Genomic DNA, 24,622 nt, shown 5'->3' with positions numbered 1-24,622 from the left:
GCATTCTGATTGTTTTGCATTTCCCCATAAAATCTATTTTTCAAACTTCGCACTGAGAAACACTTGTTATTTTGCAAAAGCCTTTACAAAACTTTCAACTTACAATTCCTTAATTGATGGGATAGATATAGCGGAGAGTCACATGTAGTCCACAGAATCATTTAAATTTTCTGCCTTAAACATATTGCAAGGGTGATAACATTTTACAGGTTCTCATTAACTGTCTTGATAGTCTTATAAATTGATGTTTGGCAAAGAGCAGTTTCTAATATACACGAATAATTTGAGAAGGATGGTGGAGATGGTATACTTACATGGCTGTACATATATAACTCATGAAAAGGAAAGATAAGGCCCAAAGAATGCCTGATTTAGTTTGGTGATGCAAGGTAAATCCACTAAGATTTGGTGTACTGAGAGCATGGAAAGTGTTCTAATATACAAAGAGGTTTGTTCTTTTGTTGAAGTTTTGAACTTTTAGAGACAGAATCCTTGCTGTTAATTTAGGTAAGACGCACATCCCAAACCTGCACTAGGACCTCGGTTAGCTGCATATTCTGGGGGAAGATTGCCACCTGCTGGAATACCAGCACCATTCCCTCAGTTTTTATGGTCGATGTAAATATGGCTCCTTTAAAATAACATACCTTCCCACATTTATTTCAACACAAACTCCTAGATATGAAATTAGTGTATTATTCCTCCGAAGTAAACTCCATATGACCTGCTCCAACCGTCAGCTGCTACTCCTCCCTGTTTCAGGTATCAATCCTACAGTTCTTTGGGGGTATGATAGACGAAGTTCTGGTTTTCTTAGTTGCCAGGTAGGCGTCAGTTGATATCCTGCCGCAATCAAACCCAGCTATTACGTAATAGATAACCATTCTAAAAGAAAAAAAAGTAGCATGATATTTAAAACATTTGAACGCTTGGAGCAGTTCTACTGTCTAAAAAGTGTTCACCTTTGAAATATATTTTTGACCACATATTACAAGTTTGTGAACAAGAAAAATAATACTACAATTTAAAATGTATTCATATAAGCAGCAAAACTGTTGGTGGTTCGTCTAGGCGAATGGCATAGAGCCAAAATTATACTTTTCCATTCCGTTGTCACGGTGCGGACTTTTGTAACATAGCAAGGGATTTCAATGCCATCTTTTGAGTATTGAACGAATGGTGAATTTGAGACCACTTACAACTCCATCATCAATTTTAAAGGTAAAATTGTTATAAATGTTATTGGGTTGATAAAACTTAATGGTTTGAGCAGATGAGCATAAGGAAAGATGAGGAGAGGATTTAAAGACACAGAACAGCAGCATGAAGAAGAGTGCCAACTGGAGGAGTAGGTCCATAATAAGAGAGGTGCCTGATAAGAGAAAATGGGATAGGAGTGAGGGATTAAGGATAGCTATTAGAAATGAAGGTGAAAAGCTGAGATAGTGTCTATGGAGGAGGCAATGTGACATAGAATGAACAAAAGAGCAAAATCAAAACTTTGGAATTGCACAGACCTGGGTCATCAGCAGGTCTGCTTCAACTGCTACAAGCTGGGAATAACAATTTCCCCAAACTTTTTACTTCTATTAAGTTAGACAGTATCTATGACACACTGAAGCTCTTGAAACATAGAGTAAACATTTCTCATTTCAATAAAGAGTTTAAAAGAAAAATACAAAATTAATAAAGATGAAAAGAAAGGTCAATACAAAAGAACTTCGGAAAGAAGAGCTGAGATGAAAAGAATTAAAATAGCAATAGCGATAAGAAAAATCAGATCTTGATGAGAAGATTGGTGGGGTAATAACAACAGTAATTGTTCAACATGATGCCCATATTATCAAAAGAAAGTAAAATATGCAGGCAGACAACATTTGCATTGGCCAAACCACACCAAATAAACAATTTAGCTATTCGCATGACTTTCTATCCACGTGAAAGAAATTTCCATTTATCAGCTGTAAATTTTTAACTCACCTCTCGAGCTACACTTTAACTTTTCAACAACTTTCTGGACGTTTCGGTTTAAATACCTCACCAAAATCTTCGACTCCAAATGTCAGTAATGAAATTTTGTTATCTTCATTATTAAATTTGACCCTCTCTCCCTGATTCTTTTACTTGATAATTAGCATCACCATTCTCCCAGGACAGTGGCCACTTAATTTAGTACTTCTACTTTTCCTCTTTCTCTCTCTTCACCTTTCCCATGTGGAAAACCACCTACCATATTTATGGTAGTGATAATGATGAAAACTAGAATGTATATATTATTTTAGAATTTATCCAACATTATTTAAGCTTTTTCTAAAGATTGTTCTGCTGAATCCATTTCTCTGTATCTGTTTGAATTTTTCTCCTTAAATTCTTAACATGTCAAGACCTTCCATGATCTTACACAACTTTGTTTTTAGATTAATTTTCTTTATGTCTTCCCAATATCCTGTTCCAACCTGTTTTTTCTCCAAGATAACTGGTTATGTCTTTCTCCCTGTGTATCGAAAGCCCATTCATATTTCAAGACCCTGATTTGATGCTATTTTCTCTATGATCATTTCCCAGTAGCAGGCCAGCCACCCAGGAGTTGCCAAGATGCCAGTTTCTTCACCACTCAGAACATTAGTAGAATTAACTGGAGTTGTTTCTGACCAAACGGATACATACACACACACCTATATATTCTCAATTACTCATAGTGATTTAAATTTAATGTTATTAAGAAATTTATTACATTGCTACTTTGAGGCCAAATAATACATAGTGTAACTCTGCTTATTTGAAATTAGTGATCTATTTTATAATCAAAATGTTAAGTCTTCCCAAGTTAGTTATCTGTTTAGAGCAGGAATTAAAAAAAAAAAAAGAAAAGAAAGGAAATAAAGAGGTAATAGGGACCACATAGAATTGGTTAACTGTTTTTTTTCTTTTTAAATTTCTTTCAGAACAGTGACACTTCATTGGCCAGTGGAAGAAATTAGTAAGTGAATTTATTTCTGTACATAATATTTATGAATAGAAAAAACACTTTCTGCCCGTATCCACTAAGTAAATACTGAACAAATAATTAATATGTTTTGAAAGACCTTGACTGTATTAGGCTTTCTAATGTTTAGAGTCCTCTGAGTTTATGTTTCTTATATTTACTTTTTTTTTTTTTTTTTTTTAAGAGTTTAACATAAGTTTGCCTTTTTCCCGAAGTCCCAGGAGGGCAGATTTTCTGTCTTAGACAACACTGTGGTAGAACAAAAACATGAACAATTGAGACATGGAAGTCAAGAACAATACTCTCCATGTTAGTTTCTGGGCACAGAGCCTAGTAAAAATTGGCATTTTGTCTTACGGTTATCATTGGTGATACAGATGAAATGAGTTATGAAGACTTAACAATTAACCTGAATTTTAGGTTATTACAATATCACTAATGACATAAAATACTCAGGACTTCATACATACACACACACACAAACACACAGAAAATCATATTTAAAGGTAGAAACAAACTCAGTCTGTTTACTCAGTAAAGACTATTGTTTTCATAAATGCAAGTGTTTAAAAATGAATATACCCTTAATGCAGCTGTATGAGTTTTTTAGTATTTTTTTCTGAATTTTAGATTTATAAAAACCATGTCTCAGCTGCTACCTTTCAACAATTTTACTCTGAGGCAATAAATAATTCAATGTGCTAATTTGACAGATGACTCTCCAGGAGCCTCCTACCATTACTAGCATCATTAGGCCATAATATGCATGACGAGGACGGGCCATTCAGCAAATGTCCTTCACTTGTTTACCCCTAAAGAGCTGTACTCTGCACAATTAACTAATGAAGCATTATGGGCCTTTTTTTTTCTTCCCTGCTATTTCAATATATCAATGCAGAGAGTCGAGGGAAAATACAGTCTGTTTCCTTTGGCTAGATCAGTATTTATGGGATGGTTAAGACTGCACGGTAGCTCCCAGATGAATAAGGTGAAAATAATAAGTTGGTCAAAATGGATCACTGCCATCATTATTATTATTTCCTTTTCCTTCCATGATTTGTGAAAAAAATGTTAAAGGAATTTGGTGTTGAAATGCAAGAACAAGATAAAAGATACCCAAAACAGTGCTCAAATTTTCTGCATAATATTTGCTGATTATCAAGAATTTGTACACTGTCTTCATCAAGTTAGGTAATTTTATGTTCACCTAAAATCTTGACCACATGTTAATTTTCTCAGATTTCTATTCAAGTTTAAAATTAAATTCCAGTTAAAAAATATTGAAATAAGAGTGTGAATATGGGCTTTGGTGCATATGAATCTCCTCTTACCATCCAATACAACAGAGCATGTACCTACAAAGGTTCAAATGAAGTCACTAAGTCCATGTCTAAACAGTTTCATCCTGCAAAATTGGGTTAAACAAAGAAACATCATCTGACGAGACTGCTGTTACTGTTTCAGTGAATTATTTGATTGCCAAGACATTTTGTTGCTCAGAAAAAGTGGCTTAAGGTAGAAGTGAGTTTAGGGACCTGTTTGTTGCATTTAGAGTGTATTATAGGTTCTTAGTTTAAAAATTATCACATCCTTTACCATTCCTAGTATTGTTTTGTGCTTTAAACTCTGCTCGAATCATGTCAGTTGACATAATAGTTGATAGGTCCTAGGGAAAGGACAGTTACGTTTTTCTCTTTCCAACCTTCATCCAGACCCACAATGATGTTGATGCTATTTCTAAGAGGTAAGAGTCACAACTATTCTTCTTAGATGTAAAACAATTTTATCCAGTTGAAAATATAGTTTCAATGATAATTATTATAATGCTTCTTTTTCCCCAAAGAAACTAATAATACATAATAACAATCATTGTGATATTAATAATAATAAAATAGCTATAATTTATTAAGTGCCAGTTTAGTCTGGGCCCTTTGTTACATGCATGAGAAACATGAAAAAATAGTGCGAAGGGCTTGCTGGTTCTTTTACGAACTTTGAGGTTAGAAAAATTTTCCCATTAAAAGAGGAAGAGAACCATTATATTTTAAGAGTTCTGTAGACAAATTCTGGTAGATTATCAACATCCTGTCACCTTTATGGGAACGCTCAAAATCACTACTACTATATACTTCCTCATACTATTCCACTTGAAAAATCAATCTATTCATTTCTTCTTTCAGTAAAATCAATTTTAAACATGCTAACCCAGTAATAAGCAAATTTAGTGGAAAAATAATTTAAACCCTTTTTAAATATAAATGTGCCCAGTGGTCTTACTATAACCTGGTAAATTACAGAATCAGTGAAAATCTGATATTTCTGATATTTTGTATTTAAAAAATTGAGTGCCGTTAAAGTTTTTTAAATATTTGTTTTTCAATCCACATATAAAAGTGGAATAAAATTACTAGAGCATGTAAAATGTATTTTTTCAAAACGTACTTACAAATGGAAAAGACTACTTGAATGCCAAGGAAAGCAGTAGTTTCTTTGCTTTTATATTGGAGAGAAGGCCATGCATCATCTCTGTGGAACATCCTATCCATAAAAATCTGAGGAACATTTGTAAAAAGTGGGAACACTTCCAAAAAACTGTGCTGGAAGAATTTCACAAGACTGAATACATTTAATGCAAAATTTCTTTAGAAAACATAAAAATCACCTTTTTATACCCGTTCTTTTCTTTTCCTTACTTTCCATGCCCATCGTTTCCATATGAAACCTTCCATATGGTTTGCTTAAATTCTTCAAATGTAATGAAAATTATTATCATAAAGGTCCAATACATACTTCAAATTACTATTGCTATTTGAACTATGTATTGGACCTTTTAATCTGGTATTTGTAACTCAGACATTTTATTAAGCAGAAAAGAGACCAAAATGTGGAATGCGTTGTTGAATAATTAAATGCTTTGTAAATACAGAATAGGCAAACTTCACTTTAAATATTCAATCATTTTATCCAAAAGAGCTATCTAGCAAAAATAACATGGGTCAAAATATTATATAATTAATACAATTACATCAACAATTTTAGGATTTTGGCATTTAAAATGTGCCAAGTATCACTAACAAGCACTGAAAATTACTTACAAATACTGCATATTCAAGTTTATTTAAAAATAAAGTTTCCATAACACAAAAGCTATAAATCAGTACTCAATGAGATTCAAAAATTATAAGTACTAAAGTAAATGTATATAATTTCCATATACATTTATCTATAATCAACAGCATTTAACCAAAATTATCTCAAATTTTATATTACTTCTAATGAAATGTGTTCTTGCTTTGTGTAAAAAAAAATTAATATCTACGTGTTGTATTTTTCTAGAGCTTTGCTCATTCTTATGTAGTAATTTCTTTTTTTAGTGTGATTTTGCTAAAAATTCAATAATGTACCATTAAAAAAATAATACTTGTACTAAATACATCCAAGAGAGGCACTCTCCCATACATATGCCACTTAACTGCAGGCTCACAGTTCATCGGAGACATTTCTGTTTATTTTGATATCTTTTGTTAAGGAAATCCACAGTAACAATGATGACCAGACAAAGAGAGGGAAAAAAAAAAGCCATTCATCCATTCATGGGTAATTGAATTCCCTCATATTTCATAAACAGACTGCCTATCTGTAGGGTTGTGTTTTATTTCAATAACTTTCTTTAAAATGCTTTTCCTTATAAGATGGGGAATTACAATAATGTTTAAGAACTCAAGGTCAAAACAGTTTTTAAGTTAGTTTATTTGATGGATGCATTGCTCTGAGAGGAGGCACCCCCTCCCTTTCCTCTCCCCTCTCTCCTACAAATTGCCTTTAGACTGGATGTTTATTGCCCAATGTAAAGAACAAAACAGGGAAATAATTAAACCTAGAATTGCCTGCTGGTGCTTGTAACATTCAGGCCATGGGCCTGAGCCTAAGAGTCCACCCAAATCTGCAAGGAAGGAGCCTTGGTTCTGAAACAAAGCCAAGCAGCAAGACATCATTACTGTTAATTACCCGATAAACAAAAAGGACTTGGTGTCGTGGCAAAACACCAAACTCAGTGTGGCAGCTGATACTGAAAAAGACAGTTGGCCTTACTTTGTCCTGTTGAGCATTGTACTGTGAGATGATCCACCTCCATAAAGAGCTCAAGTAATTATACTCCAACAACTGTGTTTATACGCTCTGTACTCACTATTGTGCTCTACTGACAACAAACAACCTGTCCTCTGGAAACAGGTGGCATCTGCTAAACATCAAATAGAAAAGAAAAAGACATGCTCTCAAATGGTAATTTATTAATTGATAAGCCAGAGGACAAAGTACATGAAAGCAGGTGAAAAATATGGAAGTACATTGTTTAGGTCCCTTATTAAATAACTATGAATTAAATAAAATGTGAGATCTATTTCTCAAAATAATCATTGGCTTTTGTGACCTACCTTGAAATATAATAGCACAAAAGAAATATTTTAATAAGAATGTTATTTATTTGTGACCTACCTTGAAATATAATAGCACAAAAGAAATTTTAATAAGAATGTTATTTATATATTGATATTTATATTTCATATATGACATGTGTATCTGTATATATGTATTTTCATTTTGTTTTTATCTTTTTTATTCTGATTTTCATTGATTATGCATGAAAATCAACCAAAAAAATAGTTAAATGGAGTGGAGTGGCAGACACGATTATGTCAAGCTCAGATGAGATTGTGTCATAGAATCCTATGTCCATACGATTGCAGGACATGGGGTTAATCAAGTGGATTTGGGTGCCTTTGGGAGAGCGACATAGCATTAATGGTATCATCAGATAGATCTGGTTAGCTTCTTATCACCTGGGGCATGGCCTTAGGTGAATTAGACTTATAGAATCAATTTCTTCATATGTAAAATAAAGTTAATCATACGTTTCTCTCAGCGTTGGTGTGAGGAGTCACAGATGTAATGTATATGTTCATTTAACAAAGTGGCCAATGCATACTAGGCTTTCAGTAAATAGTGGTTTTGGTAGCCAATTGGAATAAATTACTCATGTTTGAGGCAACCGGCCATTTAAGACAACTAAGAAACACAGAGTGGGCTGAATCATAGCTGATTTGGTAAGTATGGGAAGGTAAGCAAGTCATACTCTCCACCAGTAGATACCCTATCAGCTAAGGCAAGGACACTCAAAAGCTCTGAGGCCCAGAATCTTCAGTGCTTCAGGCATTCCTTACACGCTTTACAGGATAATGGGATGGTTAAAAGTAGTGAATTTAGATTTCAGAATGACCTACATTCAAGTCCATGCTTTGTGGGTTGCTATTTCTGTGTGCCTTGAAAGATGACTTAAATTTCTTAACTCATATTCTTCACCTAAAAAGTGAGATGTACAGGTCTAAGAACATGAACTACCCAAATTTGAATCACAGTTTCACGATTTACTTAGTTACTTATCATATCTCTGATTTAGTATCCTCACCTTATACTGGGAACAAATATTATTACTACTTTATAGGATTGTTAGGAAAACTGAGTCACTCACTAGCCCTTAAATTGGTGCTTGGAACATAAGAAATCTGTACTATAATGTGCTTTTATTACCAGCTATTTAGGAATTTTTGAGCTCCATTTGAGACCTTACCTACTTGTGATAGTAAATATTATTAGTAGTAATCCCCACCTGTGCATGGATGCCACCACGTGGCATGCTCCCAATCCTCCATGTGCTTTTCTGAGAGACTTTGCAGTTTACCTTCACATTTACTTACAAGACAAGGTCACCAGTATGCCCACTACAATTACCACATGACACTCTCCATGTACTTTCCCTTCTACTTTGGCTCACCCTATTTTATAGAAAGTCTTGGCAAAGTAACTTGAAAAGGCTTCTCTGTTGCCACTGCTGTTATAGGATCTCAAGTGTCTGTCATTCAAGCCCATTCAAGCATCCTGTTCTGGTAGTGGGTTTCTAGCAGACATGGAGAAAAGGATACCTCCTTAATTCTCTGGCACACTTTGTCATCTGTAACTCCTTATGTCCGTAAGAGCTCTTGTGAAATCAGCTCCCAACTCCGACTTCCCTAGGCCTCCAGCCCAGCCCACTCTCAGAAGGGAATAAAGCCCAAGGTCATCCTGTTCACTGCCACAGGCTCCCCACCACGTGCTTCAGGCTTGTAATGACATCATGCTTAGTGGGTGAAAAATGAAAAATTTATTATTGTTACTTATGTGTCCTCTCATGTAGACCAGCGTAATTTTTTTTTAATTTTGGAATTCATGGAAGTTAATCAAACTGAATTTGCATATTTGAAGCCTCAGAGACTGATTATTTCTGAAGAACCATATGCCAGTGACTGTAAAATTCTACTCGTTTGTTATACAGTCCAATTTCTTGCTTACCTTTCGTGATAAAAGAATTAGTCTGACACAGCACTCTATTCACTACTGTACTGTCGAATAGTAAACTTTTCTGATCTTTTTATGACTGCCAATAATTTACATAAATAACAAGAGCATTGAAGTGCACACACTGCAGTTCTAGGGAATGAAAGAACCATTACATTTAGCTTGGTAAGTAAGCATCCTGAATAAAATCCACCAAGAAATCATAAAAATAAAAACACACAGATTGTTCTTTATATTTTTGTGTCCCTTAGCTCATGTAATTCTAAATTCAGAAGTAATCATTCAAATTCAAATTCTAAAAGGTATGTATTCTGAAGTTGCCATCATCACTTGCTTAAGAACAATCATAAGCTTTAAGTAAGTTGTTTAAAATGTCTACATTTCTTAGCAGGAACTTCCATCCACTATTCAAAAAGGGGCTTTTCTATGTACTTTCTATCATCCTTTTTTGTTGTCTTGCTGATTAAAACCTTTACTGTAGAAACTTTTTGCTACAGTGTGTATGCACACATGATATTACAATAAATCATGTGCCAAACAATACTGATAATACACTGTAAATTTATATTAAAGTGGTCATTATATTAGCATTTATATACATTTATATATTATACAGAGGACCTAAATAACTTGTCTCAAAATGGTGAAAGTAAAGGTGTTATTCAGGTAATGTAAGTGATTTTTCAAGTGTTAATGAAAAGTTGAAAATGTTACTAAGATGTTAATAAGATGTTACTAAGCAAAGATGCTTAAGATGTATGTTTGGAATAGAACAATGGAACCTTGTAGGTCTTGCAAAGCCAGTCTGTAAAATGGATGTAGATGACTCTGAGTGATTACAGCCAGCACACCAACCTTGAGCAATACTTCACCAAGACATAGATTATGAAGGCATATTCCTTGCTTCCTAACGTCACCTCCACAATATTTTCATCAGTGAATGCAAAGCTATTGCCATTTTCGTCTTTGTTTCTCTCGCTATACAGTTTACTCATGTTCTCCAAAATACGCTGTCTCCTTAAGGAAGTTTTATAGTATTTATAATAATAAAGCACTTGGAAATTGTAGAATAGAAGCTAGTTTCTTTATAAGTATTGACGTCATTTAAATCATAAATAGGAACTCGGGATCGATGTATTCAAGAATCAAACCAAAATTGTGATTTAACATAAACTGTTTTTAAAGATTATCATCTAAAATATAGTTGTTCTAAATTTCAACAATTTTAAATATTTTTATTAGCTTAATACATATATTGAAGAGGGCAGGCATTTTTTACACTAACCAAGTTATTTATGCTGACTCATCAAATATTTACTGCTGTTTTTGTTATGTGCTTCATTCTATTTGTGTTAAATGACCTTTAGTCTCTAGTCTAAAGCAATAAAGTGAATGCTTCCTGTCCTATCGATTAGGAAAGGCCTATTTTCACACTAATAAAATGGGAAGGCTCGTTTAATAAAATACTTTTTTCTACCAGTGGCCATAGGTGAACTGGAGACTTGACAATGCTGGCAAAGGTCAACTGAGAGGACAGAGGTCAACTCTGTGGTAAATCAACTTCCAGGAACAAATCACTGGACACTATAAAAATCAAAAGTGGTTCTTTAAGAGACCAACTTGACCCTCCTTAACCAGAAAATAACATCTGACCTGGCAGTGAAATGTATCACAACATTTCAATTAAAACTTGGCAGGCACACTAGCAGCTTACTGTTCTTCTACAGTTGACCTTGTTACAGAAAAAAACAGAGACAGGAGGGGAAAAATGGATATTCTAGATTCATATTTCATAACAAATATAATCTGTACAGTAAGATTTTATCAGTTACATGAAGTTTTCTAGAAACTAGATTAATATGTTAAGAGTGAATAAAATACAATTTTGCATAAATTATTTGCTGTTCAACTCTTTCAGATATCTGATTTTTTTTACGATATTAAAAAACAGCCTGTCAATGTTATCAGCTAAGCAATAACCTGAAGGTGTTATATTTTACATACAAGTACATATCTGGAGTTTGGCAGGGCAAACAAACATTCTTAAGTATCCTCCTTTTAAATTTATTTTTGCAATTATCTATATATTTATATTTTAGATTTGAAGTAACTTAATCATATGATTTTCCTCTCACGTCTACCAAACAGAAGTATGATAAAAATAGAGAAAAAAATGTATCTTATACGTGCCAGTCCTTTTGGGTATGGCAATTATGATCTTAAAACCCAGTATAATGTACAATATTTAAAAATGAGTTTTGAATCTAAATGGCATGTATGGTCTCAGCAGTTCTCATCACAATGGAAGCACTAAGAAAATGTGAATAGATTAACTCAAATGGCATCACATTTTTGAACACAAAGGGTCTTTATAAAAATTTTAAAATCTGAAGTTATCTGGGCATAGCAGCTCATGCCTATAACCCCAGCACTTTGGGAAGCTGTGGCAGGAGGATTGCTTGAGCCCAGGAGACTGAGACTGCAGTGAGCAGTGATGATACCACTGCGCTCCAAACGGACAACAGAGTGAGAACTTGTTTCAAAAAAAATTTGAAATCATATAAAAAGTTTGTTACTTCCCTTGAATTATTTCACTGCACATTGTGGCTCACGTGTATAATAAAAGAGTCATAGGAGACAGGAACATTGGCCTCTCCTTTTCCAAAGGTTAACTTTGTGACTCTTCAAAGGCTTATCATTGTACCTGTCTCAGTGGCAGAACAAGATGGCAGGAATAGATAATTTTAAAGATCGTTATTTTATCATTAAATGGATATAATCTCTAAACTTTTCAAATAATAATGATGCAATCCAAACAAGTTACAGAATCAGGATAAAGTTTAGGATTTTATGACTTTCAGGAATTAGAAACATTTAAATGTACAGGTTTTGGTAATACTTTGGAAAAAAAGATACCATGCACGTGTTGCCTACACTATGCAGGCAACAAATTCTAAAATCAAAGAGATGATGGGGCTACTGCTGTTGAGGTAACAGAGGCAAAAATGAGGGAACTAGGTAAGGTAATGGTATTATTATGTTTAGATAGCTATAGATTTTTATTTATATATTTATAATCATTGTATCTATTTAATATTAATGATAATACTAAAATATGTAAACATATTCTAGATCATTCAGCTAGTGACCTTATAACAGATGTCAGTGTATGTATTAACAATTTCATTTTTAATCAAATTGGAATTTATCAGTACTCTTTAATAACCACATGCTCTAAAGTAAAGACCTGAGGTGAGTGGTATACATGAGGGATTAAGCAACAACCCAACACTGCAAATGAAAGTTTCACAAAAAATCAAATAGAGCAAAGTCAGGGGTGGGAGGAATCAAAGCAGCATAGGACTTACTATAAAATAGTGATGAAAGGAAACTGCAGTGACAATATTCTCTTGCAAAGTGCTTATGTAATTGGTTTCAGCAAAACATTTTCCATTATTGCATTCGTATTTATGTTTGAATTGTATTAGAATTTGACTTTGTTTTTCATTTGTAGTAACTTTTTGTAGAATGAAAGCTAACTCACAGGAGGAGAGAGTGATACAACACTGGGGGGTCATGTCAGTGTGGAAGGGTTGGGAAAGTGTGTTTTCAGGGTAAATGGAGTAGCTAGATGAAGACTCGAGGAAAGATAGAACTTAGAATAGTCTCTAAAGAAGAACTGGTAGCTGGGCAGAGAGAAAAAGGTGCTCTCTGCCTGAGATGAAATCGGAGATTGTTGGCAATGTTTAAATGTTCTTTGCAACTTTTGTGTCATGACTTTATTATGGTTTTAAATTACTGAAATACTTAAAATAGAATTTTAAAGGAACTATTTACAACTTACATGTTAATGTTAGTAAACATGTTTATATTCTCAATCCAGAATGTTGTCAGTCAATATATTTCTGAAAAGGATTCTCCTAGGATGAAGCAACCACAAACGTTCCATGCTCAGAATTCCCCTCAAAAAATCCTTCTGCAGACAGCAAATTTAGCTGACAGCTTTCAGCTGCCATCATTTTTGATGCATCAAGGTAGTCATCCAGGGCCACATTTACTTTACATTGCTCTCATCCACTGATTGAATATACTTTGCATATATCATACTTGCAGTAATCTCGAAAAATTAAAGATAGTTATTTAAATGTTTAATATTATATACTATGCACATTTATGAAGAAAGAAATTTGGTGACAGAGAGCTTACCAAAATTGCATAATTTACCATAAAATGTTTACCACAAAACACAAGAAATCATAAATCTTTAAGGTAGATGATCTATAGCTTTTTAAAAAGTTCCAAATTGCTAGGAAAAAATTGTCTTTTGAATTTTCTTATAGTCTTTTTCTCTGAGAATGTCATCTAAAGAGATTGTTCACGAAGGCTGTAACAGAAACTATAATTAATAATATTTATCTCTAAAAAGTAAAGATGGAGAATGAGAAATATTTTCACATTTTATATTCAGTTAATATTTTTATAACAAACTGCATTACCTTTGCCTTTAGAAAAAAATTATAAAAGTCAGGCCCTAAAATTTCTGAGTTCTCAATATGTTTACCTTTATACTATTGGTTTTATGAAGTAAGTGCCATAGTTATATATTAAAATTATAATCATATAATTACATGATCAACATATCATATTTATACATAAAATATAAGTAAGAATTAATATGTTCAACATTTCAAATCCCTGTAATTTTCTTGACCAGAAAACTGGCTTAGAAAATCAATTGTATTTCCAAAGTTCATGTATGTATGTTTTGATAGAGCCAGCACTAGAAACCCTGTCTTTTGACTCAGTCAATCTATTAGACAAAAGTCTTTTAATGAGTGTATTCTATATGCCATTCTACAGTAGATGCTGGGGATACAACTGTAAGTGAGGCAAATGCTATCTCTGCCTCCATGGGACTTACATTCTATCACAGAAGGTAAATGTAATCAAATAATTAGAAGTTTTGAGAAATATGCTTAATAGTTACCAAATGATTTAGAAATATGTAACAGGGATTCCTAATCTAGTTGGAGGGATTGGGAAAGGCTTTCCTACTGAAGTGTCATTTGGGTTAAAACATGGATGGTTTATTTTTATATTTACTTTTTTTTTTAAACTTGACAATCTTATCCTATGCCATGTAGCAGGTTGTACTAAAGTGGCAATTGCATGCATGTTTCAAGTCATTATTCTCGGTGCCTACTTACCAGGCACTGAAAATTCCCTTTACATCTAGTATTTACTGTTGCATTATGCAGGGATTCATGTCTATCAATATGATCAGCAATATTTCAGCCACAGCACTTATCAACCAAGGAAATACTTTCTCCTGAATACCCTGTGTTTTCACCTGAATTATTTCTGAACCAAACTGGGTCCTTTACATGTAGAATCTCTTTTATCCTTATATAGAAAATTAGTGTTGAAAGGAGATTAAAATTTTAGTATTAAAATATTTTAATATGTGGTAATATTAGAGATACAAATTGAGCAATTATTAAATAAATGCGATAAACTTTCTATTGATAGTGATGTATTTAGTTTTCATTGCTGCTATAACAAATTACCCCAAACTTACTGGCTTAAGCACTATAAGTTTATTTTTTTATAGTTTTCCAGGTCAGAAGTTCAACATAGGTCTCACTAAGCTAAGTTCAAGTTGTGCACAGGACTGTCTTTCTTTCTGGAAATCCTGGAGGAGAATCCATTTACTTTCCATTGCAAATTTATAGAAGCTCCCCACATTCTTTGGCTCGTGTCCTACTTCCTCTTTCTGCAAAGCCAGCAACATTACTGTATCTCTCCAACCACTCTTCCATAGCCACATCTTCCTCTTACCACAGCTGGGAAAGTTTCCTTCCTTTTAAAGACTTAAAATCATTATACTGAGCCCACCAGATAATCGAGGATAATCCTCCCTTTTTAAGTCTTCAATTTAATTACATTAGCCATATCCTTTCTGACATGTAAGGTAACATATTGTCAGGTTCCATGGATTAGGATGTGGATGTCTTTTGTGGCGAGAGGGCAGGCATTATTTTGTCTACTTCAGGTTGAATATTATGCTTAATCTTTCATGTTCAGCTACTTGGTAAAAATAAATGAAAATGTAATTTGTAGAGAAGAGAAAAAATAGATTAAATATTAGTATACCAGAAGTATTTTAAATCCTCCCTTTAGAAATATCTTCATTCAAAATTTGTAAAACTTGTCGTGAACCTCAAACAGTAAACCTTCAGTAGGCTCCATAAAACATGGTTTGCAAATGGCCAGCCTATTATATTTGAAATTACAGAGTTGCGATACAAAACTGAAGGCAATAACTTCTCTTTGTGGTAGCAGAAATAAAACTAACACCAATCATGTCACATAGTTTTGTACATATCAGAAATCTATAAACATTGCAAATATAAAATAATAATATTCTAAATCACATTTTAAAATGCTCTAATGTAGGACTAACAATAATGGGCTGGTCCTACGTTGAAAATTGTTAAAATTCACAAGGTTTCTCATTAAGATATTTTTCCTTTGGTTTGTTATCAAGTCCTGTCAAAGTGGTGCATGTAAAATACACCAGGCATGGAGACTGGGGAGAAGCAGCAGTTTTCTGTTTCTTCCTTTGTTCCTCATGAAGCCAAGCCTGAAGTTAAATGGGGAAAGCAACCTGAATGGAGAGAAAAACTCTCCAAGTCAGAAAGAAAAGATCAAAGCGATCTTTGTCCTTTGTACCTTTAGGTTGGAAAATGAACAATGTCATCACTCAAAGGGGGTTCCTAATATCTTTACTTTCCACTTATATCATTGTTAGTTTGTTTCATGTTTGATTTTTCACTGGGCCCATTAAGGGCCTATTATTGTCTACCATATATATTTTAAAAAATTGGTCCTTAATACAGCCTTTTGGTACCAAGCGGGCATAAATTATTTTTGGAGTGTTTTACTATATTCTAACAAGATCGTTCTTCCTGGGAATAGTAAATGTGACTTCCAAACATAATATACTCCTTTATTCAAAAGCAACAAGTCCCCAGTTGTGGAGACCCAACAAAATTAATTATTTAGCATATTATTTATCTCTGCTGGTTGTATTAGAATTATCTAGAGAGAGAGAACCAATAGGATATATATAGAGAGAAATAGATCTATGAGAAAGCATTTATTAGGGGAATTGGCTCATGTTATTATAGAGGCTGAGGAGTTCCATCATAGGCTGTCTGCAAGCTGGAGAACCAGGGAAGTCAGAAGCATGACTCAGTCCAAGTTCAAAGGCCTCAGAGTCAGGGACGCTGATGGGGTTACTTTCAGTCTGAGTTGAAAGTCTGAGAAACTGGGGATGCTGGTGCGAGTTCCGGAGTCCAAAGGCCAGAGAACCTGGAGTTCTAATGTCCGAGGGCGGGGGAAGAAGAGCGTCAATTCCAGAAGACAGAGAGAGAATGTGAATTTGTCTTTCCTCTGTCCTTTTGTTCTATTTGAGTCCTCAGCCAGTTTCACGATGGCCACCCACACTGAGTGAGAGGACATCTTTTTTATTCAGTCCACTGATTCAAATGCCAGTCTCTTCTGGAGACACTCTTACAGACATAACCAGAAGTACTGCTTTACTAATTAAACAGGTATCACTGAATCTAGTCAAGTTGACACAAAATTAATCAACACAGTGGTGCATGTCTAAGGCCAATATCCTTAATGAACATAGAAAAGAAACCCTCAATAAAATACTAGTAAACCAAATCCAGCAGCACATGAAAAAGCTAACCTACCACAGTCAAGTGGGCTTTATCCCTGGGATGCAAGACTGGTTTATATATGCAAATTAATAAATGTGATTCAACACATAAACAGAACTTAAACCAAAATTCACATGGCCATCTCAATAGATGCAGAAAAGGCTTTCACTAAAATTCAACATCCCTTCATGTTAAAAACCCCCAACAAACTGGACATTGAAGAAACATCTCAAAATAACAAGAGCCATCTATGACAAACTCACAGCCAACATCATACTGAGTGGGCAAAAACTGAAAGCATTCCTGTTGAGAAACGGAACAAGAAAAGGATGCCCACTCTCACCGCTCCTATTCAGCAAAGTACTGGCTAGAACAATTAGGCAAGAGAAAGAAATAAAAATTATCCAAATAGGAAGACAGGAGGTCAAAATATCTCTGTTTTCATACACTATGACTCTGTACTTAGGAAACCTCATAGTTTCTGCCCAAAATCTCCTAGATCTGCTAAACAACTTCAGCAAAGTGTTAGCATACAAAAATCACTGTACAAAAATCAGCAGCATTTCTAAACATCAAAAACATCTAAGTGGAGAGCCAAATCAAGAATACACCCCATTCACAATAGCCACAAAAATAATAAAATCCCTAGGAATACAGTTAAATAGGGAGATGAAAGATCTGTACAATGAGAATCACAAAACATTGCTCAAAGAAACCAGAGATGACACAAACAAATGGAAAAAACATTTCATGCCCACGGATATGAAGAATCAATATTGTTAAAATGGTCATACTGCCCAATGCAACTTACAGATTCAATGTTATTCCTATCAAATCATCAATGACATTCTTCACAGAATTAGAAAAATATCTGAAAATTCATATGGAACAAAAAAATGCTCAAATAGCCAAGGCAATCTTAAGCAAAAAAAGAAAAGCTGGAAGCGTCACATTACCCAACCTCAAAATATACTACAAGACTATAGTAAGCCAAACAACATGGTACTGGTACAGAAACAGACACACAGACTAGTGGAACAGAATAGAGAGCCCATATATAAAGCCACACACCTATGACCATTTGATCTTCAAAAAGTGGACAAAAACAAACAACAGGGAAAGAACTCCCTGTTGAATAATTGGTCCTGGGATAACAGGCTAGCCAAATACAGAAGATTAAAGATGGAAATTTTCCTTACACCATATACAAAAATCAACCCAATATGGGTTAATTAGACTAAAATCTAAAACCAAAAACTATAAAAACCCTGGAAGATAACTTAGGAAATACTATTCTGGACATAGGCCCTGGCAAAGATTTCATGACAAAGATGCCAAAAGCAATTGCAACAATAATAAAAAATTGACAAATGGGACCTAAGTAAACTAAAGGGTTTCTGGACAGCCAAAGAAACTGTCAACAGAGTCAGAGACAACCTACAGAATAGGAAAAAAAAATTTGCAAACTGTGCAGCTGACAAAGATCTAATATCTATAAGGAATTTGAACAAAATAACTAGCAAAAACCAAAGAATCTCATAAAAATTGTACAAAGAACATGAAAAGATACTTTTTAAAAGAAGACCTACACATGGCCAACAAGCATAAAGACATTCTCAACATCACCAATCATTAGAGAAATGCAAATCAAAACCACAGTGTGATCCCATCTCACACCTGTCAGAATGGCTATCATTAAAAAGTCAAAAAAATGACAGATGCTGGTGAGATTGCAGAGAAAAGGGAATGCTTATGCATTGCTGATGAAAATGTAAACTAGTTCAGCCATTGTGGAAAGCAATTTGGCAACTTCTCAAAGAACTTAAAACAGAACTACCATTTACCCCAGCAATCCCATTACTGGTTATATAACCAAAGAAGTATAATTTTTCTACCATAAAAACACATGCATGCTTATGTTAATTAATCACAGCACTTCTCATAATTGCAAAGTCCTGAAATCAATCAAGATGCCCACAGATGATAGACCGGATAAGGAAAATGTGGTACATATACACTATGGAATACTACACAGCAATAAAAAAAAAAGCTCTTGTTCTTTGCGGCAACATGGATGGAACTGGAGGCCGTAACCCTAAGCAAGCTAATACAGGAACAGAAAAACAAATACAACATGTTCTTACTTATAAGTGGGAGCTAAACATTGAGTACACATGGACACAAGGAAGGGAACAACAGACACAGGGGCATAGTTGAGGGTGGAGGTTAGTAGGAGGCTCAGGATCAAAAAACTACCTATCAGATACTAGGCTTATTACTTGCAAGATGAAATAATCTGTACACCAAATCCCTGTGAACACAATTTACCCATATAACAAACGTGCACAGGTACCCCTGAACCTAAAAGTTAACCATCAAACAAAAAAAGAAAAGAAAAAACACTACATTTCTTCTTCTTTGTACTCATTGATGTGTTGCATAGCTAACAGTGAGATCGACTTTGACTTAGATGGATTGGCTACATTAGGAATTCCATGCAATTGTGATCAGCTCTGAGTACAGCAACAAATACAGGGCTTTCCTGCAGGGTCACAGGTGAAGAGCAGTTTGAGGTCTATATGGTTGAGGAGGGAGGTGAAATTGGAAATATGGTTACACTACTCACAGAAATATTAAAATGTCTCCATACTGTGAAAAACACATTAAAGTACAAGAGTAATCTATCATCCTAATGTATAAATCAATTACTACTTAAAACAGCAAAGATCAGAAGACTACAAATTTTGGTCATGTGCAAACTGGAAATTTGTAATCTGATAAGCTTACTCTAAGACAAATAATCATTTCCACTTGAAGATAACATTTCGTACTATTCAAGTACAGAAAGCTGTACTACCCACACAGTCTTCCTAAATAATCTAGCAGCAAAGTATAGAAAGCAAAAGAAAAAATTAATGAAGAAAATAATGGAAACTCAGTAATACTTCAATACTTCGTTAGAGCTCTCTTAGTTATTGACAGATCAAGTAGTAAAACAATAAAAAAATTATAATAGATTTAATTAACTTAATTAACATGCTGAAATTTCAGGTATGTGACTTGAATGAAGTGTCCCTCAAGCAGAAAGTATAATTTTGCTGCTAATGATCATCGCACATTTATAGAAATTGAGCATGTAATAAGCCACAAAAATCAAATAGCAAAATTTACAAAATACTTACGTGGGCACTAGTGACATAAAATTAAGAATTAAGGAGATGAACAAAAATGGCAAGTTATGTGAATTTTAAGAGAAAACTTCTCATATTTAGGTCTACTTTCAAGAATTTTTCATCAAATAAAAAATACACATGAAAACTAATAAGGCCACATAAAATCTATGAGCTAGATATAAAGTTACTGTAAGACACAAATGTGATTTTTTATCAAGTAAAAATACATGAAAATAAAGTAATAATTAAACATCCATCTAAAGAACTTTGAAAGGGAGCAACAAAATAAACCTAAATGAAGCAGAAGTAAAAGATGTATAAATTAAAAAGCAGGTTAAGGACAATACTACAAATTGATAAATGCACTTTCATATAATTTTTGGTAAAAGGTAAAACATTGTGAAAGACAAAACATATAATAAAAAACACATTAACAAAGAAAATATAAACGACAAAGAGTAAAAGAATATACTTACAACATAGAGTGATATACTTAAAATATGAAGGGGACTTTTTCAATAGGTAATTTAATTTATAATATTTCATTATATTACACTCAATAGTTTAATAAAAATAAAATTATTTTATTTTTGTTTAAAAATTTTGGACATTTTAAGCTTTAATGTTTACATTGGGAATGCCCAACATATGTTTTAATAAAATTAACCACACCGTAAAATAGAAGATGTCAATCTATGAGACCACCCAAATAGATGCTAAAATGAATTTGAGTAAATTTCATGTATCATTATGATAGAAACTAGATATAGAAGAATATATATATATAAAATGATACATGAAATTTACTCAAATTCATTTTATATAGATATAAATATATATATTTATATATATTCTTTATATATTTATATATTTTATATATATTCTTCTATATCTAGTTTCTATATATATATATATATATATATACACACTTTTTTTATTATACTTCAAGTTCTGCCATTTTGTTACATAGGTATACATGTGCCATGGTGGTTTCCTGCACCCATCAACCTGTCACCTACATTAGGTATTTCTCCTAATGCTATCCCTCTCCTAACCCCCCACCCCCTGACAGGCCCTGCTGTGTGATGCTTTCCTCCCTGTGTCCATGTGTTCTTATTGTTCAGCTCCCAATTATGAGTGAGAACATGCGGTGTTTGGTTTTCTGTTCTTGTGTTAGTTTGCTGAGAATGATGCTTCCAGCTTCATCCTTGTCCCTGCAAAGGACATGAACTCATCCTTTTTTATGGCTGCATAGTATTCCATGGTGTATATGTGCCACATTTTCTTTATCCAGTCTATCATTGTCGACATTTGGGTTGGTTCCAGGTCTTTGCTATTGTGAATAGTGCTGCAATAAACATACCTGTGCATGTGTCTTTACAATAGAATGATTTATAATCCTTTGGGTGTATACTTTTAACATGGCAAATACTATGTTTTAAACTACCAGCCAACATTATCTTTATAAATATGACTTTAACAACATGCTTACTAAAATCAAATACAGTCATGCATCACTTCATGACAAGGATACAGTCTGAGAAATGTGTCATCATGGGATTTGGCTATTGTGTGACTATCATACAGTGTATTACACAAGCCTAGATGGTAGAACCTACTACATGCCCAAACTATATGGTACAGCTTATTGATTCTAGGTTACAAACCTGTACAACATGTTACTGTACTGAATACTGTAGGCAGTTGTAATACAATGGTAAGTATTTTAAACATAGAAACGGTACAGCAAAAATATGACTCAAAAGATTTTTCAAGGCCAGGCGTGGTGGCTCAGGCCTATAATGCCAGCACTTTGGGAGGCCGAGGCAGGCGGATCACCTGAGGTCAGAAGTTCAAGGCCAGCTTGGCCAACATGGTGAAATCCCATCTGTACTAAAAAAATACAAAAAATTAGCCAGGTGTGGTGGCATGGGCCTGTAGTCCCAGCTACTTGGGAGGCTGAGGCAGGAGAATCACCTGAACCTGGGAGGCAGAGGTTAGAGTGAGCTGAGATCGTGCCACTGCACTCCAACCTGGGTGACAGAGTGAGACTCCTTCTCAAAACAAACAAACAAAAAAAGATTTTAAAAAATGGTATGTCTATGTAGGGCATTTACCACGAATGAAGCTTACAGGACTGTGAGTTTCTCTGGGTAAGTAAGTGGTGAGTGAATGTGAAGGCCTAGGGCATTACTGTGTAGTATTGTAGACTTCATAAATGCTATATACTTAGGCTACACTAAATTTATAAAAATAGTTTTCTTTCTTCAATATTAAATTAATCTTAGCTTACTGTAACTTTTTATATTATAAAATTTTTAATTTTTTAACTTTTTAATAATAATACTTAGCTTAAAAACAAACACATTGGTCAGCTGTACAAATATAATATTTTTCTTTATATCCTAATTATAAAAGTTTTTAACTGCTTCAAATTATTTTTTTTGTTTTACTTTTTAAACGTAAAACAAATGAAGACTTAAACACACGAATTAGCCTAGGCCTACACAGAGTTAATCATGAAGATATAACTAGACAATAGGAATGTTTGGCTTCGTTATAATCTTAAGGGATCATCATTGTATATGGGGTCTGTCCTTTACCAAAATGTTGTTATGTGACACATGACTGTATTAGACAATCATGCCTTCTACCACAATTGTAATTAAACATGTTTCTAAGTTTTAGCCACTGCACATTTGTAAGAAAAATAAAGTATCTGCTAAAAATACATTTATAAATGTAATCTGTTTCATTTAGGAATATTATATATTTTATAATATTCAAGACAATCAACTTAAAATTTAAAAGAAAAATTGAGTCCTCAGTAAATTGACTAGCTATATCACTAAAATCCTAAATGAAATAACTTTTCATCACGCTATTAGTTATCTGTAAAAAGTGAAAATGAAGAAAATCACATTCATTTTAGCTATCAAAAATATAAACTAGGGAATAACCTTAATAAAAAATGGCAGATGTGCATAAATAAAATTTAAAACATATTGAATACTGTATATGAAGAAATGCATGTTTTCTCCTCTGAGAAATTAAAAGGCTAATTCTTTAACAAGAAATGTAAACATGAAACACCATATAAAGAAATGCCCAGACATATATACAGATACTTTGACAAACTTATCCTCAGATTCAAATGAAATGTGGAAAAGACAAAAATAATCAAAGATTTGACAAAAATTACTGAAAAGGGACATTTACTTTCAGATATTAAGATGTATTAATACAAAAATCAAAAAATGTGCTGCTATATACTAAAGACTTAACATAGCCAGATCAATCACACAAAATAGAAAGCTTAGAAACATACCTACAAATATTTAAATGGTTTATAAATGCAATTGTTATCACATTAAATCAACTAAAAATTGGTGGGGGGGAAGGGAGAAAGATTAAAAATTAAATCAATCAAACAAAAATACCCTAAAAATATGCTGGTGACTATTTATGTAATTTCACCATATGATCATTTTTTTCCCCAAAAGAAGAGGTAGTATACAAGCAAATAAGAAATGATTGGTAGGTGAATATTTTACACATAAAAAACTCACAGAAACAAATAAAATATGAACATCGAGCAAATGAGATAAACATCAAAGTCATAAAATTTGAAACACTTAGGGCCAGTTAAACTATAAAAATTTTTAAACATTAATAAATTACTAATTAAATGTGAGAGATTATTTTTATCTACCAAAATGATTGTGGAGCTTAATAGTTGAACATATAAGAGTTAAATTGCATATTTTAATTGAGCTTAAATGTTAGCTTCACTTTACTAGTTTGATGATTTTGAGTAAATTATTTTAATTCTCCATGCTTTTGTTTTCTCATCTGGAATGTTAAGAATGCTATTATACTTCTACTTCACAGGTTTGTTGTGATGATTACATGCTTTTGTGTCTGTAAAACACTTGTTTCAATGCATGGCACTTAGAAAACAGTCAAAATTACTAGATTTAACCTACATACCCAAGCATAGAGGAAATATATAAATGAGTTCACTTTTGCAATAGAATAGTATGCAAACTTTAAAAAATCATGTTGCCATGGATAAAATAGTCATTATCTCTTGACAAGTAGAAAATGTTCAAATAGTAAATACAGACTTTTGTTTTGAGCTATGACAGTAACTATTGTGGGACTAGCTCTCCTATTGAAAAGTATAACGTTGATTAACTACATGAGGTATCTGCTTCAATATATTGGACAAAAAAGAACAAGACTATGATCCTCAAGACTCCTCCAGGGAACAATTTCTTGGCCATGTCACAACAAAGTAGGGTCTAAACACACCTCAGGGGTTTGAAGTAGCTTAAGAG

The 24,622-nt window shown here is 33.4% G+C and overlaps 1 long non-coding RNA gene across 1 annotated transcript in view; it reads left to right on the top strand.

Moving 5' to 3' along the window:
* Positions 1–2,943: 2,943 nt before the first annotated feature.
* The window catches only part of LOC129468370 (uncharacterized), a 33,883-nt gene continuing 12,204 nt past the window's right edge, over positions 2,944–24,622 (top strand). The window contains exons 1-2 of the long non-coding RNA XR_008652627.1: positions 2,944–2,980; positions 4,699–4,730. This is a non-coding gene — a long non-coding RNA (uncharacterized lncRNA). The remainder of the gene's footprint in view (positions 2,981–4,698; positions 4,731–24,622) is intronic.

This window comes from Symphalangus syndactylus, chromosome 18 (assembly GCF_028878055.3).
Source record: "Symphalangus syndactylus isolate Jambi chromosome 18, NHGRI_mSymSyn1-v2.1_pri, whole genome shotgun sequence".
NCBI classification, from domain to species: Eukaryota; Metazoa; Chordata; class Mammalia; order Primates; family Hylobatidae; genus Symphalangus; species Symphalangus syndactylus.
Note: the sequence above shows the minus strand (reverse complement) of the source record. Positions and strands in the feature narration are given on the sequence as shown.